This window comes from Pistacia vera, unplaced genomic scaffold (assembly GCF_008641045.1).
Source record: "Pistacia vera cultivar Batoury unplaced genomic scaffold, PisVer_v2 Contig93, whole genome shotgun sequence".
NCBI classification, from domain to species: domain Eukaryota; kingdom Viridiplantae; phylum Streptophyta; class Magnoliopsida; order Sapindales; family Anacardiaceae; genus Pistacia; species Pistacia vera.
The window spans coordinates 2,014,512-2,026,603 of NW_022196812.1; positions in this window are offsets into that span (position 1 = coordinate 2,014,512).

Consider the following 12,092-nt stretch of genomic DNA (forward strand, 5'->3'; position numbering starts at 1 on the left):
GGCCTGAAGAATGTTGGAACCACCTACCAGCGACTTGTGAACAAAATGTTCTCCAACCTGCTAGAAGACTCTATGGAAGTATACATCGACAATATGCTAGTGAAGTCATTAATTGATAATCATATTTTACACTATGATTTTGCATTAAATTTTGATAGGATTTAGGATTCATTCAAGTTGGGCCATAATTGCTACCTAATTCTATTAATTTGTCTTTGTAGGCCTAAACGATGATTTTGAGCATAAATGATAGTTTTGAGCGTAAATTGTGTAACTTGAGTTTGGAAACTCGGAATGACCTGAATTAAGAAGTTTTGGAAAGCTAAGAAGAAGAGCTACAACTTTCTTGTTTTAGGTTTTTCCTAATTCTGACTGGACAATGGTGAAAACTTGGCTTGAAGTCGTGAAAAGTACGCTGGGAACTGAAGAAAAACATCTTTGGACGTGCTTCGGTATTTTTGCCATAACTTAATCTGTAGACCTATTATTGTGCTGATTCTTGAACGACCAGAAAGATAATTTAAAGGGCTAAAATTCATATGTTTAACACGTTTCCAGATTCAGAATCTATCATGCTCATATTTTGCCCGAAAGTCTTCTCCGCGGCAAAGAAAAAGCTTCGCTGCAGCGAAACCTGCGTCAGATTTAAAAATAAAACGACGCGTTTTGTTTTGCTAGGGCTTGATCCTTAAGTGAGAGAGGTATAAATTAGAGCAAAAAGGAAGAGAAAAGAGTCTTGGTTCGCATTTGGGAGGCAGCTCATGGAAGGAGAAGATTATTGAAGATTTGGGCTTCAAATTAGAGAAGATTTCTCCATCTTTTGCTTGTTTTTTCAATGATGAATCTTGATTCAGTTGGTTTTTGTTATTTTATTTCGTTTTTGTGTATGAACTAAGTTGTTTAGCTAGGGTTTGATGTAACCTTGATACAATGATTCAAATTTATATGAATTGATTTACTTTGAGTTTTAATTTCATGATTGAGTGTTTATCTCTTTGCTTAATAACTTTTGGATGCTTGATCACCATTCACATGTGTGTTGTTCATAATGAGACTGAGAAGTGATTTGTGATTGTGCCTCTTGGGATAAATACCGTAGATTAGCAAACGCTAGAGATAGGTTTAGCGATCTATGAAATCTAGATAGAATTCCATAAAGCTTAAAAGACTTTGAACTATTAATCTTCATTTTGTTAGGTGCGGAAGCTTGATAGGGATAAGTAGGGAAATGTAGCCTGAGAAGGTATGTTTTACAACTTAGGGAATTCGATTTTCAATCAAGGAATTAGAATTTGGGTAATAGATTCTATGATTTGGGTTAGCGTATCTAGGTGAAATCAACACCCTAGCATTTTTTTTAGCATTGTTTAATTAGTTAAGTTGTTGGGTTTTGCTTTAATTTCATTATCATTCATTTCTATTTTGTTAATTTGTATTTAGTTTGTTAATTTTCCATCAATCCAATTTATTGTTGCTTCAATTAGGACTTAAACTAGAGAAATCGGTACTTAGTAACACTATCCTCGTGGGAACGATACTCACTCATCATTATATTACTTGTGCGATTAGTATACTTGCTATATATTGCATGTTGTAGGAAACACGCATCATTAATCGCCAAGCAGACCTCGACCACCTTTGGCAAGCCTTCGAGGTGCTGCGAAAATACAATATGAAGTTGAATCTGGCCAAGTGTTCCTTTGGTGTATCCTCCGGCAAATTTCTAAGGTATATTGTGACGCAGCGTGGCATTAAGGCCAATCCAGATCAGATCAGGGCGGTTCTAAGCATCCCATCTCCAACCACCATAAAAGACGTGTAGCGTCTCACAAGGAGGATAGCCGCCCTGAGCTGCATCATCTCCAGGTCGGCAGAAAAATTCCATCTCTTTTTCGCCGCCCTCAGGAAGTCAAAGAAGTTTGAATGGACTCAAGCATGCGAAGAGGCATTAGTTCAACTGAAACGGTACTTAACATCACTTCCACTACTCTCCAAGCCGAAAACAGAGGAACGACTCTTCACTTATCTGGCAGTATCAGAATTAACCACATCCGCCGTGCTGATTCAAGAGGAAGATGGAAAGTAACTGTCAGTCTACTATACTAGCAAGTCCTTACTTGACACCGAGACTTAGTACAACCAACTTGAGAAATTGGCGCTTACCCTAATTACAGCTGCACGGAAGCTGCGACCATACTTTTAATGCCACACGATCATAGTTTTGACCTCTTACCTATTGAAAAAGATACTCCACAAGCCAGATCTCTTGGGTTAGCTCATCCAATGGGCGGTGGAACTGAGTGAATTCGATGTCTCATTCCAACCCTACACTGCGATCAAATCTTAAGTGCTAGCTGACTTCATTGCCGACTTCGCACTTAGCACTTCTGTTCAAAAGAAGAGGGAACTATTATGTCTGACTGATCATGCACCCTTCAAGTGGATCCTATAGTGGATGGCTCAAGCAATGTCAATGATAGTGGATTGGGACTAGTGCTCATCTCTAGAGAATGAGATACTCTGCAATAAGTTATTTGGTGTGGCTTTAAGGCAACCAACAACGAGGTTGAATATGAAGAACTGATCGCTGGGCTCTCACACACCAAAGGAATGTGGATAAAAAAGATAGAGGTGAAATCCAACTCATAGATGGTTGTGAATCAACTCCAAGGGTCTTATCAGACACGAGACACCAAGATGACTTCGTATCTAAACTTAGCCAAAGAGTTCTAATAATTATTTGAAGAATTCACAATCACCCAGGTCCCAAGGACCGAAAACTCACATGCAGACGCCCTTGCAAATCTCGACTCGGCCTTGAAGACTCAACACCCAACAACGATTCTCTTAGTACACCTTCAAGCATTAGCAATTGCTTCTGGTTCAGCAGAAGTGGCTCCAGTTAGCCTGAACAAGTCATGGATGATACCCATTCTCCATTACTTAGAGAACGACAAACTCCCCACAAAAAAAAAAAAAAAAAAATGAGGCACGATGATTCAAAGATAAAGCAGCACGGTTCATCATATATGAAGGCCGCCTTCTCAGGAGATTGTTCTCAGGACCTTATCTCAAGTGTATCACCCTTGAAGAAGCAAAGTGCGTACTCGTAGAACTCCACGAAGGCGAGTGCGACAATCACGTTGAGGGACAAAGCCTCGCCAATAGAGCATTGACAGCCGGCAACTATTGGCCCACCATGCACTCCGACTCGGCTAAGTATGCTAAGAAGTGTGACAACTGCCAACGTTTCATCGAAGTATCACACCTACCTCTAGAACGACTCAGCTTCATCCTCATACCTTGGTCATTCATAAAGTGAGGGGGATGAACATTGTAGGAAAGCTACCAACCGTATTAGGCCAAAAGGTGTACATGCTCGCGATCACCAATTACTTCACCAAATAGATAGAAGTAGAAGCCTTCGCTCAAGTCAGAGATCGCAAAATAAAAAGCTTTATGCGGAAGAATGTGATCTATCGGTTTTGCTTGTTAAAGGAAATAATCATCGACAATGGCTCCCAATTTATCATTCAGGCTTCCAAGACTTCTGCAAAATGTGGGAGATCAAGTTAAGCTTCTCCACGCTGCGCTATCCCCAAGAGAATGGACAAACCAAGTCCTCAAACAAAACCATTCTCCAAACATTGAAAAAGAGATTGCAAGGCAAAGAGTGCTTAGGCAGATGAGCTTTCTGGGGTGCTATGATCCTATCGCACCATGATACGGTCATCTACAGAAGAAACCCTCTTTTCCTTGGCCTATGTTTCGGAAGCTGTCATTCTAGCAAAAATGACAATTCCATCTGTTCGACTCCAATGGATAAACGAAGACACCAACAGGCAATAACTTTGCCACAATCTTGACATCACTGATAAATTAAGGGATTAAGTGTTATCTGCAACATCATATACCAGCAAAAAATGGCTCGGCACTACAACATAAATGTCTGAGCCAAAGTTTTCAAAGTCAGCGATTGAGTCTTACGTCAAGTGTTCCTGGACACAAGAGTACTAGGAGCTGGCAAGCTCAACCCCACATGGGAAGGCCCTTAAAAAATCATCAAGGTCATCAAGAAATGAGCGTATCAACTGCAAACATCAGAGGGCAAGAACATCACCAACAGTGGAACGCCACCCATTTAAAAGCCTATAATTTCTTAAACCAATCAGCTCGGCTCTATGTAACGCCCACATCGCGGTACGTAGCTTTACGTATTCCCTAATACCCTTCGTTGAATTTTGTTAAAGGTATCTTGAACAAGTGTGAAGAAAATGCCTTAAAATTTCATTAGGGGTAAAATATAAATATTATGAAAATATACATGTAGATGAGATAAAATAATAGGCCCAATTTTTCTTTATATATACAAAACTATACATAATATAAATAAATTTCTCAAGAAGCTCGACAGTGTTGCCCGACCCTTCAGCATCTTGACATTCCAAGCGATTGAATCTCATCTACTACCTGGAAAAACATTGAAAACAACGAGGTTAGCACTAATTGCTCAGTAAGTAAACCAGTTATGCTACCTTTCTATCTCCGTTGCTCATATTCTGAATTCTTTCCTTACATCACACTTCTCTCTTCTTCTCTATTCTTTTCTATTCTTTCTTTCTGTTCTTTCTCTATTCTTTTTCTGTTCTATCTCTATGTTCTTTCTCTATTCTTGTTTCTCACTTACTAACATGTAAGCACAATTGGAGAAACTAATTCTGAATAATATGAATGCCGTGATGCATGTGCATAAGTGAATTTTACTGTTTATTTTACGAGTATACTAGCTAGAGAGAGTGTCATAACACTCTACCACTAGTAGCACCTAGTAATTATTTACAATGGGGGACAAGGTAGGCCTATCCATTTCCCTTAGTTTTGTTAGACGATTTTACTCTAGTTGAGTTTTCTCATTCATCATTCAATTAATAGAAGTATTATTCAGTCATGAAAGATATTAAGTGTATTTGATATAAACGCCCTAAAGGCTGTAAGGGACATTCTCTTCACACAATCATTTAAACAGTTAAAGATCTACAACACTTAGTGAATTTCGCATATCAAAAGAAAGAAAATAAATGGAGTCGAGCCCTTATCATAAAAAGCCCCAAGGGTTGAGTTTCAAGTGATTTAGTGCCCTCGGCACTTACAAACAAAATGTGTGTACAAGACTCACAAAAACCTAAGTAAATTTTTAAACTTAAGCATCTTCAATAATTGTGCTACTTGGTTCGGCAACGTCCCTGGTTAATTGACTATTTGGTGCAACTAATCCCTTGGTCGGTTCCTTCGATCCATCGCCTGACTCCCCCACTTAAGTTTTGGATGCAACGAGTCCACCTTCGTAGCCATCCGGCTCAGGTCTGAGCCCTGCTTCACAAGCAAAGCTTTGCACTCTGCGATGTCCTCATCCGACTCTCATTCGCTCTATTTCCCCTTCTTGTATTCCTCTATTAGTTTTGAGCGAGTCTTCAAGACCGTTTCAACAGAGACAGCTTCCAACCTCTTGATAAAGAAATCCCTCTCAGTTTCCCACTCAGCTCGACCTTTCTGCATCTGACAAGTAAGCTCCACACGGTTCTTCTCCAGCCTTTTCTCTCGTTCTTGTCTGGTACAAAACCTGTTTTCCAACTCGAAGTTGGTATTAGCAAGCTCCTTGTTGCGCCACTCCAACTCTTTATTCCTTCTATCTTGCGAGACGACCAACTTCTAAACATGGGTTCCCCTAGAAAGAGCCTACAATTACAAAAAAGCAAACGAATTTTAGACAAGTGAAAAAACAAGCGGTATGGGATCAAACGAAGTAAAATACCTGAAAGAACCGAGCCATTGTCCATTCAGTTGCCAGCGCAGCGTCGAGCTACCTAAGTTGGGGCTCGTCTTTGGGAAAGGGGAAGGATTCCAGGACACCCTCGATAAAAGATGTATCGGAGTAGGCTGAGGCATCAAACAAGATGACAATCTTCACGTTATCATCATCCGGCACCACCACGATCACAGTCAGCATCACCTTCTGAGTTGGTGGAGAGACACGGCTTGGATTTACCTTAATTGTTGCTAAAGAGCTTCCACCTGGCTCAGTCCTCTTACGCTTCTTCAACGATTCGGTTCAGTGCTTTTCCCTGATCTCTTTAACCGTTGGAACCTTGAATTTACTCAATATCCTCTCTTTTATAAAGTACAATTCCATAGTGGTTAGTGAATGACGTACAGATCTTTTAAAGACGATGAGGTTGCTGTATCGGACCAATAAGACATACAACAATAGGTTCCTAAATAGAACCAAGATACCTTGTTATACCTCAAGGACACGGCTCCACAAAGGGCTTTTTCGCAGGTTCATCTCATCTAACACTTGGCGATAGTTTCTCTTTTCTTCTAATAAAGCAAGGGTTGCTCAACTCTTCTCCTTGGCACGGAGTCTTGACAGTGTTTTGTTGTAGTTCAAATCTGCAAAAGAAGAAGCAATGAGATTCAGTACTCCCACACTTAGGTAAAATTAAATCTTCTCACCTGTCATTTGCTAGAAGAAAGGAATGCCCTCGACTCCACCTTTCCTAAAAACCAATTCGCCCTTAACGAAAAAGTAGTCATCCTTCCATTTCTTGTCATAAGTTTTTAGTCTAGTCACCAAGTGCCTCAAGTTGTGCCAAAGCATAAAGAGGTATCTTCCCCTCTCCTTATCAAGCTCCTTCGAATAATATGAGTAGAGCATATTTATAACCCTAAATTCTGTGCGAAGTCGTGCGCATAGACATTGGATAGACATGAGCAATAGCCACACGTTCGGCATCAATTGGCTCGAGATAATACACCATAGTGGCTCTACACCTCACGCACCAACCGAGGAATGGGAAAACGCACCCCCTCCACTAAGATTTACTTGTAAATGTTGATCCAACACGGCATGGACCAGTCTACCCTCTCGTGCTGGGTCAGCACCCTCATTTCAATGGAAACTGATATTTTGTATAGATACCTAAGCTTCGTAAGCTCTATTGGCTCAATCCGGGACGATGGGTTGTCTGCAAACATCCCAATGTCTAGACGACTCTGGTCATCCCCATTGTCACCATTGGTCGAGAGAGTCTCACCTCCACTAGACTGATCCACGTCGGCAACACTTTCCTAATCAGATCTACTACTAGAATCTTTGTCGGTTGAGTCATCGTCACTCGACTCTATAGCACGACCACTCGACAAATTCCCTGCATGAAAGGCAATGCTCACCCCCTTGGATGGAGCCATCTCGTCACCTTCTGGGATCACCACCATAGTTGATATATCCTTATACTCGTTCCCTCTAGACATTGCTGCCCTTCTTCTATATCTCCAACTCCTAGTTGACTCGATGCTGCCCAATTATGCAAAACTAAGCTTCGCTTGTCGCTCAGCTCGGATCAATCCAACTCGACTTCCTTTTCCCCAAAAAACCCTTCGTCTTCGTTCTTTTCTCCACTACAAACCCAAAAACGCTTTACCCCCAAAAACCAGCCTAAAAACCCAACAAAACCACCTTTTCCCAAAAGTTCAAAACCTAGATTCGACGTAAACCTAAATCCTCCTAAAAACACCCCTAAAACACTCAATTTTCACCTAAAAACGAGAAAGAAATGAAAAACAAACAAAAAAAACATAAGGATTTATCATGGCAGATAGCCAAAAAATGAGTTTTCCAGAGCAAAGGATCGCCAATTTTTTCTCTCTCAAAACGAACTCAAATGGAGAAGCTGAGTTAAAAAAATGAGTCACACTTAAAGAGTTTAGTTTGCAAAAGACAGGTGGTATAACACCATTGGCTGCAAAAAGATTGAGACTTTTTGTTTTCTTACCTCACCTATGGCACGTTCAGATCACACGAGGCAGGACACTTACACTTTCTTCACTACGCTCAAGAATTCACTCACGAGGTTTGTCCGACACGGCTTGGTTGTATCAGGTAAAGCGCCTCGATGAGAAGATGAAGTCCCACACCTGTGTGATAAAAAGGAGCTAACTACACCTCTAGTCGGCTCGACATAGAATAGCATGTTCACAACACTCAATTTGAAATGGCACAGATAATCAGTCACGCTCACTTGAACTACCATAAGGGAGCGATCGCCAAGCCGCATCATCACTCCTTGCTTCTCTATCCCCGCGACCCATAGTGGGTCCGTTGCCAAGGTAGTGTCGAACCATGTCGTTCATTGGAATCGGCCAAATTAAGTAGCATCTCGTTTGGCTCAGATACGATCCCTATGATCTCCAATTCGTTCAGCTAGAACATTAAGACTAAGCCAAACTGACCATGCCCAAAGGGCACCCTTAACGATCAAGTCCTCCTCCTGTGAACAATGACTTGTCCGTATCCAGAATACAAGTAATTAAATCTACTCTCTAAGCTAAATACCCTTTAACTTAGAGAGTGAGGGACAAACTGTATGGGCAAAAAATTGTATTGGACTAACGAGGTCCAATAACATCATAAGTTTATAACGACCCAGGGTCCTAGCCCAATTCGATTGAGCCCACACTTAGAATACCTTGTGAACTGCCTGCTCTATGTGTTGGGTCATCCCACAAGTTAAGTTGAATTGATCCGGCCCATTCACCCACAGCAGTCCATGACAAAGGATCAGAATCCTAGTTAAATTCCTCTTTTGACAAGATCCCCGATATCACCCAAAGAGGAAAGCCTGAACCAATAAAGGCAAGAAATCTAATCTCCTTCCAAAAGGAGAACTCTCATATCAAGTAGGATTCACAGTCCTGCTAGGATTTGGACCCCTTGGATTCACTATAAAAACAGAGGCAAACCTTCTCATTATTCATTCAGAATTCACCCCAAAGTTCTAGTACCCATATTCCCAAGCTCACCACATATTCCAATGTCCCTACGTTGCTAAAGCTTCCCCCTAGTCGTAAGGGCACCCTCCGCAGGTCCATCAAGATTGTCAGTGGCTTGCCCTACAAGATTTTGTCTTCTCAAATTCAATTGTAAATTTTATCATTTACAATATTTACAATTATTTTCTCACATCTCCGGAGGGAATTTATTAGAGTTATGAATCAAGTAACTAGAGACCGTAGGGGAATTGTTACATAGTTCATATGACACCTAATTCTTTTCCTTTTCTCATAAGACTGAACTGTAAGCCAATTCTAACCGGAGAAAAGAAAGGGATTTATAACTTCCTTAGTAGTTGTGATATGAATTGATTAACTATAGATCGTAGGTTCATTGTTAATAGTTCATATTACACCTAAAAGTATTTTTAACAACTTCAAAAATTTGATTGATATGAAAGTATTCTCATATTTCTATATTTTAGTATTTCTTTTGGAAACATACTTGAAAACCATTATTTTAAAACTTGGACCAATTGATTGGTTTGATTGGTCCGACCTAGAATGGGACCCTTATCTGGTTCGAATACATCATAAACCTGATTATAAAAGGTAGACTGGATAGACCCGGGGTTGAACTGACAAAACAATGCTGAATTGTAGGTTCAATCAGTTGGACCAGCTGGTCGGACCAGTTACGTCAATGTTGAAACCACGGCCAAACACATGTAATAAAATAAAACAGAAAAGTAAATATGACACTTGATTTACCGTGGTTCATTCTAGTTAAGGAACTATGTCCAACATTCACGTAGAGATTTTGTATTAAGTTTCAGAACTCTGCAACAATTACAATCTATATAAAGACGGCAGCTCACTCTCTAATTGTCTTGACTTTTGGTTTCTCACTATTACATCATATATTTATATATAATAGAAAACTCTATCCCATTTGGGCCTACCCGAATCTAACATGACCCAGACCCAAATATTAGTAAAACAATAGTAAGTCTAATTACTATGAACCATATCCAACAATCAGCATGGTATAGTTTTCTAATTTATTTTATTTATGTTATAATGTTATTTATATTTTGAATTTGAATGGATTTATTTTAAAATTTTATTAGTTATTAAAGTTTTAAAATTTTATTATGTCAGCATGATATCATTGGCCCGACCCGGACCACATGACTCGGGGGCCGGCCCCTTGACAGGGACAAGGTCCAGTACCGATATAAAAACATTGCTGAAATTCACAGCAGCAAACTTTTTCATATAATCAACAGTGCATAGGATTGAAATATGGACAAGTTTCATAATTCAAAAGATCCAACCACGTTTTAAGATATGATCCAACCACGTTTTAAGATATGTTATAATTTCCATGCCATCTAATCTAATTGCGCGTTATCTGCTTTAGCAACTCTTCATGCCATCTCTTTCCAGTTTCCACCATTAAATGAAAAGGCATTATTAAGTCACAGCATGCTATCGACACAACTAATTAAAATCAATTTACTTTTGATTTCTTCTAATTTTTACAGAAAAATGTTATTGATTCTAGCCAAATGGTAGCGACTTTATTGATTCTTATCATTTTATTTAGTTTGGGATTTTTAAAGTTATATAGGATATGATCACAGGAAGACAGGAAGTGTTAAATTTTCAGAAGGATTTGACAGTGGCAGAACAGGTTTTCCTTTCCAAGAATCATAATAATTTTCTGGAAATGCATGGCTTTTGAAGATAGTATGATAAGACCAATCACAGGGAAAGAGGGAAACTGAAAAGCTAACTGAGATTAAAGAGTTTCAGTAACATCAGCAAAGGTTCATAAATGGGCACCAAATGAGAGCCACCTTCTCTCCTGAAAAGCCTTTATTGTTTCTGGGTTTACTTACTTGTGACTGTCATGTACAATTACTCTCTCTTTGAGGGGAAAAAAAAAAAAATTATTAACCTTGTTATCACTCTTTAGTCTATTTTCTCTTGTAAGTTGTAATAAGAAGATGGTTGATTTTTACATCAACTATTTATACGTGAGAAATATTAAACGGACTTAAAAGTTACAAACGATAAGAGAGAATTTAATTATATAAAGGGTAAAATGCGATGTTTAAAGTGGTTCAGATATTCAAAAGCGAATCTTACGTCCACTGATATTGTATTAATGAGAGTAAGGTCATGTCGCGTTCAGCAAGCTGAGTTACAGCTTAGAGAATACAAGAGATGGAGAGAGAGAGAGAGTAAGTTATTCTAGAGTGAAATTAGTCAATCCCGCAAATAAGAGAAGAGTCCTTTATTTATAGTGGGATGCATCAAGGTAATGATTACTAAATCTATAAGTGGGTGGGTACCGTACAAATTCTTTTCTGTGTCCCATTGTTCACCTGTCCAAGTGATTTCCTCAACTTGTGTAGGGATTGGACACGTGAACGATTTCCAACCATCCGCTAACCTAACATTCACTCACTACACTGACAAGGGCATGCCACTCACATCATCATACGACGTGACTGCATCTAAACGGTCGCAGAATCTTCTTAAGTTCTGACCATCCCATACTGACAAGATTTCGCGTCAACCTTACTTTTTCAGACATAACATAATATAAAAATGACTTCCAAAATTATGGAACCTCAAATTTCGCTGGCATATTTTCACTATTCAGGAAGAAAATTAAATGGCCGTTGTTTTGTTTCTCTTTCTAAAATGTCCAACCGTCCACTTCAAGTCCTACCAGAACTTTTGCAGCAACACTACTGCTACCCAATTATCTCAAGAATCGGCATCAAATTCTTACCAATAGTTTGTTCTATGTTCATCTAACTGTTTATAATCAAGGACCTTTATCTATTTCAATTTTCGACCGACCATGTGCCAAGTCGCTTATGTCAATTCAATTATTATCAATAAAGATCATACCCAGATATCATATAAATGCAACCCACAATTTGGTGAACCCAAATATATTATCGTGTTGCTCTCTGGATCTCTAAATATTTCAAAATGCCTTTTTGATTGAGTACTCTTTCTAATGCCACTTTTCAAACCTTTTGTTTTTTCAAAATAATAATGATAAAAAAAAAAAAAAGTATTTAAGGATTTTATATTTCTACTAAAAGATAATATAGAGTGACCGTAATATTCTAATTCACGGAAGTTGCATCTCCAAGCAGATACAACATTCCTCAGTTTCCCATTGTTAGGGAGTGTAAATTATAACCCATAAAAAAATTGAAGGCAGCAGAAAGGGTTTT